At 31.9% G+C, this 22,739-nt stretch overlaps 1 long non-coding RNA gene, 1 other non-coding gene and 1 pseudogene across 2 annotated transcripts in view; 1 reads left to right on the top strand and 2 right to left on the bottom strand.

The window, feature by feature from the left end:
• LOC118609393 overlaps nucleotides 1-22,739 on the bottom strand; it is a 164,960-nt gene that overhangs the window by 9,836 nt on the left and 132,385 nt on the right. Inside the window, exon 3 of the long non-coding RNA XR_004953408.1 lies at nucleotides 1,355-1,405. This is a non-coding gene — a long non-coding RNA (uncharacterized LOC118609393). The remainder of the gene's footprint in view (nucleotides 1-1,354; nucleotides 1,406-22,739) is intronic.
• Nucleotides 16,190-16,308, bottom strand: LOC118609735 (annotated as a pseudogene).
• Nucleotides 20,304-20,405, top strand: LOC118609460. The gene has a single exon (XR_004953442.1). It is a non-coding gene; the product is annotated as a U6 spliceosomal RNA (small nuclear RNA).

Raw genomic sequence — 22,739 nt, forward strand, 5'->3', positions numbered from 1 at the left:
AGCATGAAGAATGCTTCAGGACCTCTTAAGTGCTTTGGGCCCAGAGTTCATGCTCACCACCCATAGATACAGCTCTGCTGCAGGCCCATCATTTAGCCCCACCCACTGCATACAGGACTGTAAAAGGAGGAGGACTTGAAATAATGATAAGGATTTGTAAAATATGCCACAGTCTACTTTTTTGGTCCCCAAATATTTAATTAATTCTCCTTCCCACACACATTTCAATTAAACCCACCTCCTAAGAGAGCTAATGCACAAGTCTCCTCCAGTAATGATGTTGAGCTCAGAGTCCAGACTCTCTGGATGACGTATGGTTGTCTCTATATCAAGTCTGTTGGTAGCTCTGGGAGCTTATTAGCTAAAACAAAGAGTTATCTGGTACCCACACATCCAATGGTTGAAAAAGGAAATAGGAGTCTCTGATCTTGAGAAATTTGGAATTCCTTCTGTGTAGACATATCATGTGCCCCCTACCTTAATCAGACCCTGATTGCTCTCTCGAAGAATCTAACACAGTCCTGGTCCTCTGTGACTCCTGGCTCCCCTCTCAAGGGGTTTTCTGCTTTTCTTTCTCTTATCCTTGTGACTCATTTTAAATGAGTCCTAGGGGAATGTGCAGCTTTCTTCGAGTACTTCCAGCCCTAGAGTGCCGTTAGAGCTTTAACAGTTTCCAACTCTTTTAGTCCAGACTCACAGTTTCTTTAGCAACATAACTCTTTTAAAATTTGTGGCTTTCTAAGCTATTTGATTCCAATTAATTGCATGTGCCAGTAATTACAGCTATAATTCTTTACCCAACATAGATCTCAGATAATTGCATTTTTTATTCTAACATTCTTACCTCTCACGATTACTGAAAGGTGGGAGTCTATCTGGATTTGATGAGAGAGTTGAACCCTTAAACTCTTTTTACATGAGTCATTTTATCTAATAGAAAAGATTATTGGGCCTTAGGACCTTAGTTTGATCTTTGCCCTGAAGTAGTTTATTCCATTAAAGGTTTTAAATAGGAGGCCTAAAGGCTAAATCCTTAACCGATTTTATTTGTTTTGTTTTGTTTTGTTTTTATAAGCAGTCTTTTTACACTGTATTTCTTCCTATTTGGGGTTGAAGAACAATTATTTTTTTCTACTCATGCAAGACCCTAAATATCTGAACTCTCTATTTTTTTTCACTCTCGTTTACAAACAGGCAATTCTTTCCTGAGTAGTTTTCCTTATAATTCCTTACTAAATACAACTCATAGCAACCAAAACACCTTACTTTCTGTTTTGCTTATTATCACACTAGAGGTTACAATTTCATCAGGCACACATTCTGCTTCTCACGTTATCAGAAGTGATGACCTTACCAAATGTGTTACTGCTGTGAGACATGGGTCTTCATCTTTCGAGACAGGTATCTGCAACAAAGGAGAGCATGAACAGTCATTCACAGGTTCCTAATTGATTAATTCTAGCTCATTGGTCGGAAATAGACAAGTGAACCTGCAGAACACAGTATCTTGAGTGGAGTTCTGGAAAATGTGAGAATCTCTAGAAAGGTCTATGCCAATAAAACTCTGACTTGTGGGGGTTTTTTTTCCCCCCCAAAGGACCAATTTGTGAACAAAAAAAGGGGGCAGGGTTCTCTGGAAAGTAACCTCACAGGGCTAGCTGATCATAAATTCCTAACTGGGCAGGTCATGGTGGGTAGTCACACCCGAGACACAAAACTTCTTTGGTGAAAGGTTTTAATTCCTCCCTGTCCATTATTCTTATGAATCTAGGTTAACACACCTTTGAAATGCCAGAGGTTATACCCCTGGAAGGGGTATTAACCCTCAAGAGAGCACATAACTTTGTTAACTATCCTACAGTCCAAGCCCTGCCTTGCTTTCGTATGTGTTTCCTCCTTAATTTCAAATGCATAAAAGAAGGTACAAGACTGTTATTCTCAGGAGCATTTAAGAACTTGCTTCCTGGAATATGTCATCAGTCTGGCTCAAATAAACTCATAAAAATTCTCTAAAGGTTTGGACATTTATATTGACAAATTTTTCCAAACTGTTTGTTAAATAATATCTTCCTTCTCCCATTGATCCTTTTTTAAATAAAATGTTTCAGACATACTCAGAGTTACTATAAATAAATCAACAAATACTTGTGACTACATACTGTCTAGTACAAGAAATAAAACTTTTACTATGTATTCATGCATTTTGGCATTTAAAAACCTTGCGCTGCATATTCATGTGTTTCAGCGTTTTAAAAAATTTACGTTAAACATTTTTAAACAAATACTAACACAAAGAGATAATGAACCTATGTATTTATCAGCCAGTTTCATTAATTATCAACATTTGTCTATTTTGTCTGCCCTATTCTCCCCTATAATTTTTATAGGGACTAAATTATACAATTTTTTGCATATTATATATTATATAAATAATATACTTAAGCATTTTTCTACAATGCAGTGTTTTTGTTCACTATTTGTAAAGTTTATCCATGTATTTATAAATATTTCTAAGTAGTCCACTTTATTACTATATAGAATCTCACTGTATGAATATACTATAACATATTTATCCATTGCCCAGTTGATTGACATTTAAATGCTTTTCAGTTTCATGCACTTAAAAACATTGCTGTAATAAACATTTTTGAACATTTTTTTTTATGGTCCTGTATGAGAATTTCTCCATTATGTATATCTAAAAGTAAAATAACTACATTATAGTCTTTACATATCTATAATTTTTCAAAATAGTAACCGTTTGTTTTGAGTTCGACTTATGAGCAGTGGCATACCAAGGGCAGGCAGTACGAGCAGTCTGGCCTGGGAACAGGTAATGATTAGAATCTACATCGTTACCGCTGTGTATGGGTGTACTGTGCATTTTGTATTGGCCCCATTGCTTCACATCCTTGCCAATACTTTTGCCATTTAAAAAATTTTAGACAATCTGATAGGCATAATATTGTATCTGGGATTTTTAATTTATTTTTCTGATTAATAGTGAAGATAGTTTATTGGCATTAGAGTATCACTTCGTAACTTGTCCATTCATATTTTTTATAATTTAAAAAAAATCTTTCATTGATACATAAAAGCTCTTTATATATTTGGGGTTCTACTCCTTTGTCAATTATACTAACTCCAAATAATTTCCAAGTTTGTAGATTATATTTTCAGATTATGATTTGTTTTAATTCAAAGACATTTTTATTTCATGTAATTGGGTTTATGGTTTGTGGTTTGTACTTTGCATGTTTTGTTTAAGGTATCCCTCCTCCTCTAGATCATAAAGATGCTATCCAATATTTTTTCTCTAAAATTTTTGATGTTTTTCTTTATGTATCTTTTATCCTCATAGAATCAATGTTTTTGTGTGTGTGTATAGGGTAGAAGAGGAATTCCTTTTGTCCCAAGTTAATTATCTATACCCGAACCACTTGTTCACTTGCTAGATAGTTTATTTTTTTAAAGAAAATCAGAATATGTCACCCCAAAATATGCTTCTTTGATATAAAATTTTTTTGAGCTGAAGGCGATTAAGAAGCAGCAAATGCAGGAAAGTTCTGGGTACTCTCCCCTATTCTGCCTAAAGGCGCGGCATGTATATATATGGCACCAGAGAAATCCGCAAACAAGTCTTCCTCCTTTACTTTCCCCCATCCTTATATATTTACCTTCCCACAGTTTGCTGCCCTTGGCAGCCTAAGATCATTTTCCTTTGTCTTGTCATTTCTACAAATTTATTGTTCTTTCTTGAAAATGCTATATAAAACTAAGCTCTAACCACCCTTTTAGTTACTTGTCCCGGAATTTCTCCCACATACATATAAGATATACACATTAATAAACATGTTTGTTTTTCTCTTGTGTATCTGTATTTTGTTACGGAGCCCCACTTGAGGACCAGAAGGATACAATGAAAAATTTTTTTCCTCTCCACTCTTCTCGCTGTTCTGCAATAGCTCCTTTGTCATATATAAAATGTCTTTATATGTGTGGGTCTGTGTCTGGCCTTCTTTCTGGCTCCTTGGTGTTTTGGTTTTTTTCTGCACCAACACCATATGTACATCATCACCACAGCTTTATCATGGAGTTTATATTGAGTAAAGCAAGTATTCCAGAACTGTTCTATAAAATGTCCTTGTTTAACCTTGGTCACCTTGGTCCTTTGCAACACCCATTGGTTTCTAACATTTTCATAAAGCATTCTAAGTTCTTAGGTATTAGTATTAGTCTACATCATGCCTACTGATTTTCATGGTCAACTAATTTTTATAATAATATTATACTTTTTATTTATTGAGGTTATGAAATATGCTCTAATATCTGATAAAGCAACCATCCTCCATTCCCTCTCATTTTATAAAATAAATTTTTATAAAAAAAAGTCTATACATTCTTATCTGTTTATCATTCTTCCGGTGGAAATTTAAAATTTTAATTAAGTCAAAAGAGTTCTATGGGACTTTGATTTAGATGGCATTAAATATATACATTAAATTAAAATAATAAATATTTTTCTGATAGTCAATTTTTTAATCTATTAATATAGCATGTCTATATTTTTAATTGTCTTTTGTATTTCTCTATAAAATTATTTTCTTCATATAATTATCATATATTTTTTGTTGTACATAATGCCAAAGTGTTTGTTTTTTTGTTTGTTTTCATGGTGATATAATCATTTAGATTTTTATCACTTTAAAAGTGATAGGAAAATAAGGCATGTCGTTATTCACTTGTTGAGTCTATATATCAAAACTTCAATAGCTTTAAGTGATTTTATTCTTTTTCTGGGTTTCATAAGTGTACAATTATATAACTAAATAATGTTATTTGTCTTTCCTATCACTTCTCAACTAATTTCTACCTCGTGTTCCACTGTATTTTTCAGAACTGTAAGAACATTATAAAAATCATTGTCTTATTAACAAGGATCATTGCTTTATTAACTATTTTAACGTAATCCTTCTAATGTTTTAAATCAATTACAATGTAAATTTAGGACGGCAATTTTTATTATATTCGGGTGTCCTCCTATATCTAGTTTAACCAAAAAATTATCAGGAAGAGATGTTGAATTTTATTAAAAGCCTCCTGGCCTTTAATTGATACTAGCATGTGTTTATTTTGCTTTGAGTTCGAGTCACAAACAGTGGTATGTTAAGGGCAGGCAATTGTTGAGAATTTACACCATCAAAAGTATTTTATTGAGGAGGAAGATTTTATCACTGTTATTATTTATAATTGCCAGTGAAAGGTTGTAATAAAAAGCAGAGGAATTTTCATTCGATTTTGTTCTTATTTTTAAACTTTCTATAATAACTCATCCTTTCGTATCTATACCCGGGACTAATGGTTCCCACCATCTTGCTTTTGGTAAGCCATTACCTATCAAATCTTGCCACGTAATGGATTTCCCAATATAGACCAACCTTCTATTCCTGAAACCAGCATTGTTTAGAAAACTCTTTTGTATATGCACTGTGTAAATTTGGTTTGTAGATTTTTTTTTTAGGATTAGTGCTTTTATGTTTATATTAGAAATTGGTATATAATTTGGGACAGAGGCTGGCAGACATCCTACTTTGGTGCCAGGATCATATTAATTACATAAAATAAATTAGGTAATTACCCTTTATTGCCATTTTTATATTTACTTACTTCAAAAGTATATATTTATATATTTATTCTAAATTCCATAAATTTAGGAAAAGTATAAATGGAATGAGAATTACAGATTCCTTGAGGGTTTGAAAAATTTATGCAGTAAACTGATTATTTCCTTAATAACTTTCAAATTGTATTCCATTTTTTAAGAAGGATTTTTAATTACTAATAAAAAAATATATTTTTACTAATATTTTAAAAATATCCACAAAGCCATTTTTGTGTTTTATTATCTGCTAGTGCTTTTATTAATACTTATTTTATGTATCTGGGTAGTTTCTAGTGCTCCTGAATTTTATTTTTCAGAATTTTGTTTGTATTTTTTTTTAAGTTATAAGAACTTAATTTATAATTTTTTTCCTACTATTCTGTATTCTGATTCACTGACATGTTACTATCTTTGATTCCTATTTTGCTTTTTCTTTAACTTTCTCTAATGTTTTTGCTTAATTAATACATTTTTTTCCATGTGTTTAAATTTTGAAGCATTAAAGATTAAATTAGAATGTTGAGTACAGTATCATTTTCTTTATATTCTACATAATCTGACATTGTTTTAGATATTTCTTTGACACAACGATTATTTAACAACTCGTTTCTATATTTTTTCCTTTTTATTGCTTAAGTTTTGTTATTACTAATTATGTTACATCATTAAATGTGATCTCATTGTTTTATTGTTTTTTGTTTTTTTTCAGTGAATAGTTTTTTGTGGCCTAGTTAATAATAATTTGTCTTCTTTTTTTAATGGTCTATTGTTACACGTTAAGTCATAAAGAAATTTTGTTTCAACATATGTTTATTAAATATTATTTATCTACAGATCTCTGACTAAAATAAAAACTAAATTCGCAAATGAAAAATTATCACTTTTCACCCTGACATGTTTCGCACAAAATGTACCTTTTTCTGAAGACTTGTAGTAGTAATTGAATTGATGCCCCATCGCTTTATATTTGTTCAAATCTCAGCTCTGCTACTTACACATTAGCTTGTGACTCTGAACAAGTCACTTCAATTTTTACCCCTTAGTTTCTTCATCAGTAAATTAAGGACAATAATAGGACCTACTTGATGGGACTTGTGAGGATTAAATGAGTGAATAAATGTCAAGTGTAATGTGTGCCAATAATCAACAATAAATAATGTCGGTTCTGTTTTTATTACTTACAGGAAGGGCTTTTTAAAATTATTTGCTCACTCTGTTTTGAGGATACATTTTATTCTGCTATCTTGGCTCTCAAGTCAAGTCACCTCTGTAATCTGTCTCACACATTATCAGTTGGAGGAATTTTATACATCCCAGCTTTTGATAGGAAAGATAACTGCTGTTTTTATAGTAGTTGTAAGCTGAAATTATATCTCCCAATTCCCTGAAACATGGATTCTTTGACATTTCCTGAGCAAAAGTGTGAGAAGAGCCAGCAGAGAATTTTACTGTTTGGTCATTTCACAAATTATGTCTTGAGCACAATAGGTCTCCTCGGAATGTATAGCTAATCTATAATCTATAGATAACTATAGAGATTATTCATTTGCTCTAGCAATTTTTCACACTGAAAATGAACACAAAATAGTAGATTACTGCCAAGATTCTAATTAACTTACATTTTGAGCTATGTTATAGAAACATGACTTGCTAGTCAATAAATAAAAGACAACATATTTCATATTTCAAAACAAGTAAACCATTATGGAATATTTTCATTGATTATTTGTAGAATGTATATATTTAGCACAAATTTTGGCACATATTAATTACTTAGCAATACTTCTTGATTTGATTTTAATTTGCAGAAGAAACATGGAAAGTTTTCTTTATGAGCTTCGGTATAAGTACAGTAATCATATTCTTTATTTTTGCTTAGTCCAAAGTAGAAAATTAACATTACATTACTAGCTATCTTTTTGCCAAGTGCTTATAGTGCAATTGCCTTTGAAAAGCCCTAAAATCTTTTTTCTATATTCAGAAAGCATTTATCTAGTCATTAATATAGAGTGTATAGAATATTCATTACTATCATTGTTTATAGAAATTCTTCTGTTAATAATGTCACTATTTAAGCGTGGTAATGAACAGATATATGCACATAAATATATATATATAAATTATATAAAATAGATGTGTGTATGTGTATAAAATAAAAAGAAATTTTTAGATTGACCAAGAAAACAGAATTATACACCTTAAAGAAAGTAATTCAGAAAAATGCTTTTGTCTTTGGTTTTAAAAGTTAAAAAAAATACAAGACAACTGCAAATAAAAAGATATCGGGGTCGCAGTCTTGATATCTGATATGATAGAATTCAGAATAAGAGAAATGCATGAAAAGAGACAAAGAAGGACACTTTAATGCCAAAGACTACACATCACAAACATTTTAATTAATATTTGTGCATCCAATGCCACAACAATATTTTTCACAAAGCAGAAGTTGTAGAAGATACAAGGAAAAATAGAATCATGGCCAAAAAAAATAAAAAGAATAGTGGAGGGACTAATCTTATCAAATACTAAAACATACTAAGTCTGTACAAGAAACAGCCTGGTATTAGTGAAAACACCCAAGTAAACAGAACAGAAAATTTAGAAATAAGCCCAATAATATATGTAAACAGTCTACTATAAAGGTAGAATTTTTAGTGGGGGAAAGAAAAATATTTTTTTTTAAAGTGGTGGAATAAAGTAGTTGGAAAAATTTCAAATGAATCAGAGATTTCATTGCAGAAATGAAGACATGCAAGTAATATAAAGAAACCTGGGTGAATTTCTCTGTATGCCTGTCATAAGGAAATGTTTCATAGTTTGGCACAAAATCCAGAAAGAAGGAAAAACTCATTTTATTACATAAAATTTTAAAAATAAATGACAAAGGAAAAACTAAGCAAAATAAAAACCAATGGTATTCTTTGGAGAATATTTGCAACTTACTGCAAACACAAAGTGTTATGATTTCTAGTACATAAAATATATAAGAAAAGCATCAACTATGGAAAACTGAGCTAGAGAAATAAACAATTTACAGCGAAAGAAATGCAACTGCCTTTTAATAACATAAAATTAGGCTCAAAGTTGCCCATAAAAAAGAAAAATTCAGATTAAAACTATACTGAGTTATTATTTACACATATCATATTGGCAAATTTCCAAACTGTGACAACAGATTTTTGGGGGAAGGTTGTGGGGAACGTGGCACTCTCATATATTGCTGATGCAAATGCAGAAAGATATAAAATACACGGAGGGAAATTTGGCAATATCTAACAAAATTCATGTGCATTTACTCTTTGACTCAGAAATTTGACTTCAATCTCAAAAAGACACTGAAAATTTTCAAAACGAGATACGTACAAAGTATATATGCATCATATGCACATACAGTAATTGTAAGACTATTTGTAAAAGCAAAAGACTTGAAACAAGCTAAATGTTCATCAGTAGAGGAATGATTGAATAAATATTTATACAATGGATACATGTAGATATAGATGGAAAAAAGAATGAGGAATAGGTATACGCTTCTATTGAGCAATCTCTAGGATATGCTGTTAAGTGAAAAAGAAGTTAAAGTATCTAAAGTATTTAAGCACTTACCTCACAAAGATACATATACATAATCACATACATATACATGTGTGTGTTGTTCACATACTTATATTTTAATAAAAGCAAAGGATAAAAAATAACTACAAAATTTAGAAAAATGTTGATATCTATAGTATGAAGTGATAGAATAAGGTAAAGAGAAAAGAAATAAAAGCTTTCTGAGGCTAGGCTTTGTTTATGATCTCCACTAGAACATCTGTATTTATGCTCAATCTAAATATATTTATAGCTGATGTTTTAATGCTTTGATAGCAGAGAGTCTACATCCATTTAAACTACAACATTCAGGTGGATTGATTCTCTCTACCTGGTAACATGAATGTCTGGCTATTTAAGGATATGCTTGCATAGGATCATCTGTAATGATTTTAGGATAAATACTCAAAGTTCATTTATAGAATTTGATTATAATCAAATATTTTTGGAAAATAGTTTATAAGCACTGAGGAAAGGAACAGAAGATTTAAGAATTTCTCAGACATCCTAAAGAAAGCCCAAAAGGACTGAGGAAGTTATGTGTAAGTAGAGATGTATGGTGCAGACTAGTTGGGTGAGACTCCAGGCCTGTTGCCCAAACTTCAACCAAAATAATTTCACTGCATGGTATATTTTGGCATTCAATGTAACATTTTCTTTATAGAACAGAATCTAAAGACCGTAAAATAGGTTGAAAACTACTTAGACAGAAAATAAAATATTTTAATTAGAATTATCTCTCTTATATTAAACCTACATGAGATTGTATACTTTTATTATTCCACAAATGTGGATTACAAAAAAAAATATGATCATTCAAATAAAAATGGAAATTGAAGAATTCCAAGATCAAGAATAAAAGAAGATATGCTTGTACCAGATGTCAACGTAGTTGTCATTGCACATAAAATTGGCTATAATCTTCTTAGAGGTCAAAATAAACCAGATAAGTTACATAACTCTTATTTGTAGAAAGAAAGGTAAAAATAACAGAATACAAAAAAATTGTACTGAAAAATTATTTGGAAAATAAGCCATGATTTTATCAGTTAGACTCTCTTCAGCTGCAGATAATAGAAAACCTAACTAGCTTACACAACAAGGTTAACCTTGAAAAACAAGGAAAACTATTTTCCAAATTCCCTAGAAAATCTTTTTTCACGTCTCATTGGCCCAAATCAGGCTACTTTTTTCTTATAGCTTCAAGTCCCTGGAAAAGGAGGAGACATGAGACTCTCCGATTTTTGTATACTCCATGGAAAAGGGCTGAACGAAACTGATTTCTGTTGGAAAAAAAGGAAGGAGGGATAGACAATGCTATCGGCAACCCACCACAACTATTGTAATGATTTAATGGAAAATGTCCTTGCTATTGGCTTTCCCAAAGTGGATTTTATGTGACTATTTATTGTTCATCTTTGTTATAAATCAGGGATACATATGAAAGGACACCTCACCTAAGGCTAATGAGATTTAAATATGAATCTGCTTATTCTACTTTCTCCATACCCAAAATGAACTTCAGGCCAGTCGACTATTAGCATTGCATAATACAGATTGAAGAAGTTGGAAAGTAAAAGATGAGCGACGCAGAGGGAGCCACTGTTCTATAAGATCCATGAACACAGAAACCAAGAATGAGGGCAAACTCCCATGCGAAGGTGTAAACAAGCCTGCCTAGATGGCATTTTCTAGCTGTATTAATAAACACTTAGTCTAGGCACTAGAGTAATTTGCTTTAGCTAATTATTTAGGTTACTTCTATGACAAAGAACTAGGAGACTAGGATTCTGAAAAAGGAGATTCATAGGCACAAACGTGAAAATGAATCAAGAAGAAAAGGAGGAGAGCTGTCGACAATTATGAAGTTTTCTCACTTCATAATTGATAAGAGGAAAGACTACTTACTTCTTCAAAGAAGTAGACTATAAGAGTTCCTACAAAGAAAACCAATTTTTACCTAAGAAAGCTTCTTTGAATAGCCTCTAGGCAAAGTACTTGACAGAGACCATGAACTTCCACACTAGGAAAAGGGACAGTGTGTCTTTTCCTTAATCATTTTCATAGGGTATGTTTTCATAATAGTTCTAATCCTGGTAACATTCTCTTTGGGAATTGAAACTAAGCATCCTAATAACAAAAGTGAAGGCCAGGATGGCTTATTGGCCCATTATATATACCATCTAGGTAATCAAATAAATTTTCTAAATATGTAAATTTATTTAAAAGTGATTCACTCAACATTAGGGCATGTTTTCCACAGACTATGCTTTTAGTTTTCTTGCAGTTACCCTGAGCACTTCTGTTCTGATAGCACTGAGATACTAGAATCATGTGTCTCTCAAGGTCAAGCTTTAAAGCTCTCATCCCTTCCTAAAGGGGCCTGTACTTAAAGGTTATCTAAAAAAGTAATAGGATCATTCAGGCATGATGTTTTTTAAAAGGGGGAGCAATTGAATCAACACTTGAAATTATTTTAGATTAACTGGGGATCTGTGTTAGCCTCCTGCATCTTTTTTCTGTACACAGAATCTGTGATAAGTGAAAATTTAACGGAAGATACCTGGACACACATTGTTGAGTCATTCAGGATTGTATTTAGCCGCATATTACAGAAATCTGACAAACAATGGCTCAGACAAGTAAGGATATAAATTTTTTTAATCTCACGTAACAAAGGATAAAATCAAAAGCCATGTAAGACAGAGGCACAAAGACCCAGGCTATTTCTATCTCTAGACACAGAAGATAGAAAAGCTATTATACTTCTGAGCATCATATCTATGTTTAATGAAGAATAAGAATGCATATGGAGTAGCGAAAATGTGCACTAACTGTGTGTGTGTGTGTGCGTGTGTATAGAAAGCCCTATTTTCCCAGGAAGACCTGCACTTGTATTACATTAGCTAAATCTGGAAAACATGATGACCTTTAGTTTCAAGGGTGTCTGAGGAATATTTTAAATGTAACATATTGCTTCCCTCTAAAACTTAATGAGTAAAGGAAAAGTAGATATTAGGTAGGCAATTAGGAGTATCTGCTTCAATTATTCTTAAAAGATTTCTCTATAATATTAGAAAGGACGTAACTGTTTAAAATCTTAAAAAGTTGAACCAAAAACTTACTTGTTTTTCATTTCATATGTTTGACTACAAAGATATTTATTTATCCATTCAGGAATCACTACTATCCCCGGATTCTGAATGGGTACTACATTAGATGTTAAGGAAACAAATGAGACACAAACCTGACCTCAGGAAGCTTATAATCTGGTAGATGAGAGAGATTGGTTTTTAAAAAAACTTGTGAAAGGGGTGAAGAAAACCAGAATGTCAGCCCAATATATCTCTTTAATATAAAAATTATTTTGAGCTGAAGGCAGTTAAAAAACAGTAAACATAGAAAAAGCTCTTCTTTTCTGACTAAGGGCAGAGTATAAATTCTCCTTCCACTGGAGACAGACTCTTAGGAGCCTAGAGATGTCAGAGAGGAATCTGCAAGCAAAACTTACTCCACTGGTTTCCTCCCACACATTTGCCTTCCCACAGTTTGCTGCCCTTGGAAGTCTAACACTACTTTACTTTGTCCTGTCATTTCCCTCTAAATTTATTGTTCTTTGTTGGAAGATGCTATATAAGCTGGAATTCTAAGCCACCATTTTGAATTACTCTTGGTTTAGATTTCTCCTGCATGATGTGTGCTGAACATTAATAAACTGTTTTTTTCTTCTTTTTTTTTCTCTTCTTAATCTGTCTTTGTTGAAGAGTCCCAGCTGAAAATCTAAAAAGACGGAGGTAGTTTTTGCCTCTTTTAAGGGGTTTTGTACAATGGCCGGTAGCAACAGAAAAAGTGATGAATTTTTACCTGGGGAGATTGGAAAGGGGAGTGTCAGGAATAATTTTATGCCAGAGTTAGTTATTAAACAGTATTTTAAAAGAATGTAGGCACTGGCTAGATAGATTGTCTGGGGTAAAATGAAGGGACTAGGATATTTCCATAAGTTTAAGCAAAATCACATAAGAATCAAAGAGCTTAGTATATTCATGGCACTACAGGACTCAACCCAACAATTTTCTGTTGTTGCATAAAGCTATGAGGGTATATAAAAATCAAACCCAAGTAGAAAGAAAAATACTTTGTTTAATATAATCAATTATCAGAGAAAGTTTTTTCAGAACAAAAAGGTATAAATTCCCAAACTTGTTGCTTACAGAGGAAACCCCAATAACTGTTAGATTAAGTTCTCCTCAGAGTTTAAATAAAAATGGCAGTTTTGTTTTCCCTTACTACAGCAACAGCATAGTGCTACATGAGCATGTAATAGGTTTTCAGGGCTGCTAGCCAGTGGGGTAAAGTAGGATCTGTAATTTCGTAGTCCATCTCTCCCAACTCTATTGCAAGATTCATCACTTCCTCTGGCTCAAAGAGTAGGAATGTCTCTATAGAGTATCTCATAGCATCTTTTTTACTCAATATTTCCATTTTCTCAGTACCACATTTTTATAGTGGCTAGATCATGATTGACAGTTCCCAGTGAAATTGAAACTTCCATGCAATGGGAATACTTTTGCTGATAAGTGAACCTGGCTGAGAGTTTTCCTTGTTCTCTCTACACAACCAGATACTTCTTATTTTGGCTGCCATTACAACTTCCAAGCATCATTCTCAAAATATCCTGCCTTCATCATCTCTTCTATGGAAAATATAATTCACGATAAATCTAATTTGTCTTTTTTTTTTTTTTAATCAGTCAGGGCTCTTGTAGGAAACCACTCATCTTTGAAGGTTCATATAAATAAATAAACCACTCTTTTCAGAAGGGATGAGCAGCATTAAAAGGGATGATGAGGCTTCCAGAGACTACTAACAATAGGAAGTTGTTACTCTAGCAGAAAGGATAAGGTAAAGAGAAGGCATTTCCTGAGATTAGTGGCAAAGGCAATTTGGAGGAGCCCCCAGGGCAGCAGCTCTAAAGGTAGAAACACACAGCTATTGCCAGAAACCTGGCACCAAGAAAGGGAGAGCACACAGATCCTTTGATTTTCTTCCCTCCCTTCCCCATCTTCTATTGTACCTTTCATTGGCCAACATGAGGGAGAAACCAGGTGGGTAACTCCTAGTCACAGGGCAGGAAAGGGAGGAAAATGACTGTGGGAGGCAGGCAAATGCAAAATCATCTGGAAATTCCTATGCTTATTTTTTAGGTTGACGATGCTGATTTTTCATATTCCAGAAAACTCTATTGGATAGTAAATTACACCTTGGCTTCTGATAAGAACAGAGCTTCTGGTGTCTGAAGCCTGAAATGATAGGAGGAATCTAGTAACATTAACTATAATGGTTTTTTTTAAGGAAAAAAAAAATGGGTTTGAATTATGGCTCCACTAATTAGCTTGGTGAAGTTACTTTGCATCCATGAACAGTTTTCCCATTTAACAAATTTATAGAATTCTCAGAAAAAATAAGTAAATAATTTATATTAAGCAATTATCACAGTGACTAGCACATTATAAGCACTTTGTAAATGTTAACTAATTTGGCTGTTTTAACCATGTGGCTTTGGATATAGAAATAATACCTACATTATAAAGTTGTGAGACTTAAATAAATAAATAAATGTAAAGGACTTAGGAAAAAAGTCCAAAAGCTATTATTATTATCATTTAAATTAATACTTTAAGAACTATTCATTGAAATTTTAAAATTCAATACATTCTTATGTTTTAAAAAGCAGGAGATAAAAAAATATGTACAGGATAGTTCCATGTTTTGTATATTATGATACTCAGTGAAGAACTTCAAATTATTTTAACAAAATGGCTGGATTTAAAAGTTGTTAGCTATTAATAGTAGAAATAGCACGTCACCATAATGGAGCATGACTCTGTTTTGGAAAGAACACCAGAATGGTTATTTAATTTTATTCATTATGGAAAATGACCCTCATCATTGACTAGCCCACAGAACTTGAGAAACTGCCCTTAGGGGATTCTCTGTGATAGTGTGGTTTCTGATTTTAGGAGCAATGATGTCTGATACACATTTAATTATGCAATTTGCCATCATTCTTTCATCAAAAGAATTACGTGATATAAAATCTGTCTTATGCCTTGGGCTGTGGAAAAAAAAGCATTTCCATTGTTTGACGTGAAGTAGACTCCAGAAAGGTGGTATAGGATTGATAGCAATAATGAAAACCATGTGACTATGTAAACTATAAGGAGTTCTACAATGAATAAAGAAAGAGCCTTCTAAACTTGAAGAAATTCATTCTTTTACCTGCTTAAAACATTTATGTTCTATGCCTGAATGCATACATTAAGTTGAGAAATATTGAGAATTCATTATAAATCATTTACCATCGGGTTGATGCGATATATAAAGATTTTAGAAAGATAAAGATTGACATGAAGACAATAATAAAAGAATATCTAGATGAAACATCAGCATTCTGAAATGTTGAAGACATTGATTTAATTTTCTAGAATAAAGTGAAGTTGAAAAAAATCATTGAAGATGATGCAAATGAATATTTTATGCTAGCAGCTATATTCACCAGTTATATTTTAAACTGCTGCCCTTTCTTCCAACTTCACTGTAATTGCCCTAGTTCAGATATAGTTGTGGTTTGCTAAGACCTCCTAACACCCTTCAGTGGCTTCAATTTGTACTTTTAGTAAAACTGAAACTCTATGCCTTGGCATTTAAAACCATACCTAGTCTTGGTTTCACATATCTCTAAAACTCATCTAAAAATTTCCTGCTTACTCTCAGTGTTCCCAGTTTCTTCTCATCTCAGGGACTTCACACTTGTTCTTCCTTTAGCTTGGGACACATTCTTTCAAGATATTCACATTGTTGGAATTCTCTTTTTATTGTGGCCTCATTTCAAGTGTCACCTCCTCAGAGAGGCTTTTTTTTTTTTTTTTTTAAAGCCTACAGCACCTGGTCTTCCTCTGTGGTCTCCCATCCAAGTACTAACCAGGCCCGACCCTGCTTAGCTTCTGAGATCAGAAGGGATTGGGCTTGTTCAGGGTGGCATGGTCTTAGCAGAGAGGCTTTTGATGACCATGATTTCTAAAGTTTTTTAATAGTTTACTTTCTCTGAGGCTCATCTCATTATACAAAATTATATCTTTTTAAAATTTTCTGCTCTTGTATCTGCCTTGTTGGCCTGGGGAGAATCAATGGTGGTGTATCATCTGGACAGCTTAGAAACCCTACTGGGATGTAGAGTTGATCTTAACTGATGCTGGCTGACCAGCTACTCTCAGACTTTCACTACTAACTTCATATTAACTCCAATTCCACCCTCTCCACCACCAGCAATCCAGGTTTGGTAGGACAACCTAAGTATACTGCCTCTTCTATATGCTGCTTATTTTTAAGAATTATTAGCAAAACAAAAATTGCTAAATGGACTCTTCAGTCTTGTAGGATATTTGGTCCCATCCAAAACATCCAGTGAGATGTTGTGTCCACTCCAGAAGGTCCTTGATATTTGGTCCACTGAGGCAAAAAGGACTGTTGGCAATACAGCCATGACACAACTAGTGGACCAATAAAACACGATAGTGTTTTTTTATATATTTATCCTATAAACCAAAAGTATAAATAAACATCATGGACTGTTTGGACCCAGGGACATTTTCTAAGCATGGACATTTTTGACAGGACCAAATATCCAGGACCGGTTGACATGGACTACATTCGTTCACGAATCTTTTAAATAGGACCAATTTCAAGGACATTTTGGTGTAGACCAAATGTTTCCATGGACATTTTGAACAGGAAAAAATGTCCACTAATCCTCTTCAGCAATAGTTTCTGTGGTGTTTGTATTTCTCTGTGCTAAATCTCATTCCTCCACCTCCCCAAACACACAAGGAGAAATATACTGAAGTATGGTAAATATACTTAAAAGATAAGGAAAGATATTAGCCATATAATTTATATATAATGTATACATTATTTATATAATTTATTTGTATATAATATATAAAATGGAAAAAATGTTACTTTTAAAAAATAACTCTGTGGTAGTATTAAGCATAAAAAAAATAGAAGAAAAATTACAGAACACAATAAGTGAAAACAAAAAGCTATAATGAACCTATAGGTAGAACAAACTATCAAGTCAGAATATCAAATTGGGAAATTCTCCCTGCTGGCAGGAAAAATTAAAAAAAAATTAAAAAGAGACATGGAAGATATACATGGAATTGTCAAATCTAGAAATTAGATGTCCCAGAAGGATAATAAAAAAATGAATAGGATAAAATATTTCAAGAAATTCCCAGAATTGAAGAAGGATGAAAGACTTGACTTTGAAACTACTCAGAGCGCCACAAGAAAGCTCTACATTCAGAAATAATGCAATGATATTAAATAAAGTATAAATTTTTAAAGTTCAAAAGAGACCAGATCATCTAAAAAGGAGAATCATACGGACATCATACATTTTAACAGGAATTCTATATTAAAAACACAATGGGGTAATATTTTACAGTAAAACAATTATGAAACTAGAACTTGATGTGCAACCAAATTATTGTTGAAATGGGAGTTCTAATACAATCTATTATGGCAAATAAGTCTTCAAAAGATTTGCCACAAAACAATCCACTTTAAATATGTTCTTAGAGAAAATAATGAAATAAGAAGGGTAATAAAAGCTGGAGATTGTTATAAGAGATATAAGAAATAAGGATAATAAAATATCATTAAATTCCATATAAATATTGTTGTCAAAGAAAGCTGAGATTTTTTTTGAAAAGTAATATGAATTTTTAAACACTCAGAGTCAATATTCTAGATCATAATATCATAAATATCAAAAGTAGACAGAATCTAAATGGACAAGAGAATATGCTAAAATGTATTTTTATGGAGAAGGATATGAAAGCATTCATAAATTTATAAAGAATTGATATATGTAAACAAACATGAGTATGGAGTTTAAATTAAGGACAACTACAATAAAAACATGTCTTAAGCCTATTCTTTTTAATGTAAAGGGTTCATAATTGTAAATTAAAAGACAGAGAATCAGGTTTTTTTTTTTTTTTCTTAAAGACTCTAAGATATGTTTTCTGCAAGAGACAAACTAAAAATGAAAAGGAAAAGACAGGTTGAAAATGCAAATTTGGAAAACAACATGTCAGGTAAACATGAACTGAAGAGTTTTGAGTAGAAACATTAATAGTTGAAAAAGAAAAAGTATTATAAAAGGCATAAAGGAAAGTTATAAACTGGTAAAGTGAAAGATATAACTCTTATGAGCCTACATGTATATAACAACACAATTTTAAACTGTGAAACAACTGACAATTGCAGGCAGGAACTGATAAATCTCATTATAGTAAATTTAAATTTTAATATCTTCTTCAAAATCCATAGATGAAGCTTACTAAAAATAAATAGTAATATTAAAGAACTGAACAAATTAATTAATTAGCCAGGTAGTTGGATAAAATAAAATTTTACAACCAAAAAACAGAAAATACACTTATATTATTCACACACATAGAACATCTTTTAAAAGTTTGCCTATTAAGCTATAGAGAAAGCTTTATTTTATTCCAAGGGATCAGTGTCATGCAAACTATCTTCTCTGACTGTAATTCAATAACATTAAAATTTTAACAACAAAGCCACATAATTGAAAACTAAATAATATTTTACTTAATTATCATTGTATTAAAGAGGAAATTATTTAAAAAACTAAAAAATGCTTAGGGCTAAATATTAATGAAAACACTAAAAGGGAAAAACTGAGATAAAAATTATGTGAAAGCAGTAATTAGAACAACAGTTCATCTCCAAATAAATTTATCAGTAAATTAGCAAATGGAAAGTGAGTAACAGCGCAAACTCAAAGAACCAAGAAAAAGGGAAATAATAAAGAGGACAATGAGATTAATAAAACAGAGAATAGACAACAAAAGACTATTTTCAAACTGAGTAATTGGTCCTTGGAAACTTAAATAACAAACTCCTGAAAAGAAGTGATCAAAAATGAAAGAAATTACAAATAGAAGCATAGAATGAAAGTGGTAAAATATCTTCCCTGAAATGATGAAAAGCATGAAAGAATAATATAAACAATTATATATTTTTTAAAGCAGATCAAGTAGATAATTAGAAAAATAAACCAAATTGAAGCCAGAACAGTGAAATCAAATTAACCAAAAAGCCTTAAATAAGTCAAACAAAAGTGAATGATATGTCCCCTCACAGAAACCTAAGCCCTTATAATTTTATAGAGAATTCTGCCGACATTTTAAGTAATAATTATGCTATTTGTTATTTTATAAAATTATTATTTTATAATAATTTGTTATTTCATAAATTAGAAGGAAAAAGGAAGTTAGAATTGCCTTACTCTTTTGTCTGATGAAATTTTGATTCCAAGACCAGATAAAGGAAACAGAAGAAAATAAAGTTATAGCTTCATTTTACTTATAAATGCAAATGCAAACATGTTAAACAAAACTAAGATTTTATTAAAAAAATTTAAATACATTAGGTTCAAGATTAATTATTGCAAAAATTCAAGAAGAGTTTAACAGAAGAAATATGTATCAATTGAATTTTCTATAAGAGTAACGAAAGAGGAAAATACATATTTATCAAAATAGGGGCATAAAATGCATGTGATAAATTCAATACTAATTTATAATTATAAAAAAACACAAATCCATGGAAAATATGGAATAAAATAAAATTTCCCTTAGTAAAGATTATATAACAAAAAAACTTTATAAATGTTTTTAATGCAGAAATATTGTTTGTAAAAATAAGAATATCTCTTTCAGCACTATTCTTTAATACAATATCAGGGAGTCTAGCCAGAACTAAAAGAAAAACAAAATAAGTGAGATGTAAGGAATGACATAAGCTGATGAAACTGTCATTACTTTTAAATGAAAAAAAAAAATCAACGAACTATTAGAAGTAATACAATTTCAGCAAAGTAACTGAATACAAGATTAACAAAACCAATAATATTTCTCTGTACCAGAAATAACCTAGAAAACAGACCTAAGTGCTCATTTCATCACATATACTAAAATTGGAATGATAGAGAAAATTAGCACAGCCACCGTGCAAGGATGACATACAAATTTGTAAAGCATTCCACATTTTTTTTTAAATGAAGAAAGTTTAAGAGATCATCAAGCATACCAATATTCACTTCAGAGAGGTAACAGAAGGAGAAGAGAGAGAATAAGGAATTGAGAACCTATCTGAAGAAATGATAACAGAAAATTTCCCTAACTGGCAAAGGAATTAGACATACAAGTCCAGGAAGCACAAAGAGTCACAAACAAGAAGAACCCAAACAGACCCACACCAAGACACATTATAATTAAAATGCGGAAGGTTAAAGATAAAGAGAATCTTAAAAGCAGTGAGAAATACAACTAGTTACTTACAACGGTACTCCCATAAAAATGTCAGATGATTTTCAACAGAAATTTTGCAGACTGACAAGAAATATTTAAAGTAATGAAAAACAAGAACCTATAACCAAAAACACTCTACCCAGCAAGGTTATCAAAATGAAAGGTGAGATAAAAAGCTTCCCAGACAGGAAAAAGCTAAAGGAATTCATCACCAACAAGCCAGTATTACAAGAAATGTTAATGGAACTTCTGTAAAAAGAAGAAGGGAGAGGAAAAAAAAAAAAACTCATAAATAAGAATAATGAAAAGGCAATAACTATGTACCAATCAATAATCACCTAAAATGTAAATGGATTAAATGCTCCAACCAAAGATATAGAGTAACCGAATGGGTAAGAAAACAAGACCCATGCATATGCTGTCTACAAGAGACTCACTTTAGATCAAATGACACACACAGACATAAAGTAAAGGGATGAAAAAAGATATTTCATGCAAATGGAACTGAAAAAAAAAAAAAAAAGCCGTGGTAGCAATACTTGTACCAGACAAAATAGACTTTAAAACAAAGGCTATAATAAAAGACAAAGAAGAGCATTACATAATGATAAAGGGATCACTACAAGAAGACATAACACTAGTAAACATGTACAGAAGAATCTACATATATAAAGCAATTATTGACTGACATAAAGGGAGAGATTGACAGTAATACATTTATAGTAGGAGACTTTAACACCCCACTGATACCAATGGACAGATCTTCCAGACGGAAAATCAACAAGGAAAGAGCAGCCTTAAATGACACACTAGACCAGATGGGTTTAATTAATATTTTTAGAGTGTTTCACCCCCAAGCAGCAGAATATACATTCTTTTCGAGTGTACATGGAACATTTTCCAGAACAGTCCACATGTTAGGCCACAAAATAAGTCTCAACAAATTTAAGAAAATTGAAAGTATAAGAAGCATCTTCTTTGACCACAATGTTATGAAACTAGAAAACCGATACAAGTGAAAAATTGGAAAATACATAAACACATGGAGGCTCAATAACATGCTACTAAACAACGAGTAAGTTAACAATGAAATCAAGGAAGAAATCAAAAGAGACAAATGAAAATGAAAACACAGTGATTCAAACTCACTGGAACACAGCAAAAGCAGTCCTAAGAGGGAAATTCATAGCAATATAGGCCTACCACAAGAAACAAGAAAAATCTCAAATAAACAATCTAATCTCACACTTAAAAGAACTAGAAAAAGAATAGCAGACAAAACTCAAAGTGAGTAGAAAATAGGAAATAATAAAGATCAAAAGGGAAATAAATGAAATAGAGTCTGGAAAAACAACATAAAAGATCAGTGAAACCAAGAGTTGGTTCTTTGAAAGGAAAAACAAAATTGATAAACCTTTAACCAGATTTATCAAGAAAATAAAGAAGAGAGGACCTAAATAAATAAAATCAGAAAGGAAAATAGATTTGAAAGTACATTATTCACAATTTCAACAAAAAATAGTTTGGTACATAAACTACAAAATATCAGACAATTAACTCAATAAAAATGCACAGAATCTTTGATAAATTAAATTATTAATAAATTGTGTGTGTGTGTGTGTGTGTGTGTGTGTGTGTGTGTGTGCCTTATGATCTGGCAATCTCATACTAAGGAATTTATCCTATGTTCTCATGCAGAAGAAAATCTAATAGCATGAGTACTGCAGTATATCTTGTGTTGACAGGGAACTGGAGTCAGTAAAGTACTCTTTAGTGGGAACTAGATGCCACCAGTACAATACAAAACAGCAGTATATGCAACAAGTGAATGTACACACAACAACGTGGCAAGATCTCAAAAGCGTAATTCTGAGTGAATTAATAAAAACGAGATCTTTACTGTGATAGCATCTATGTAAATTTAAATTTCATGCACACAAAATAGCAATGCATGTTTAACAAGAACACATGAAAACAGAAAGCTATATGACCAACATGTTAGAATAGTTGTCTATCGTTGCCTCTAGGGATGGGGAAGAGGTGAGTGAGGGGAATGGTGCCAAAAGGAAATTAAT

This window comes from Rousettus aegyptiacus, unplaced genomic scaffold (genome assembly GCF_014176215.1).
Source record: "Rousettus aegyptiacus isolate mRouAeg1 unplaced genomic scaffold, mRouAeg1.p scaffold_m13_p_11, whole genome shotgun sequence".
Taxonomy (NCBI): domain Eukaryota; kingdom Metazoa; phylum Chordata; class Mammalia; order Chiroptera; family Pteropodidae; genus Rousettus; species Rousettus aegyptiacus.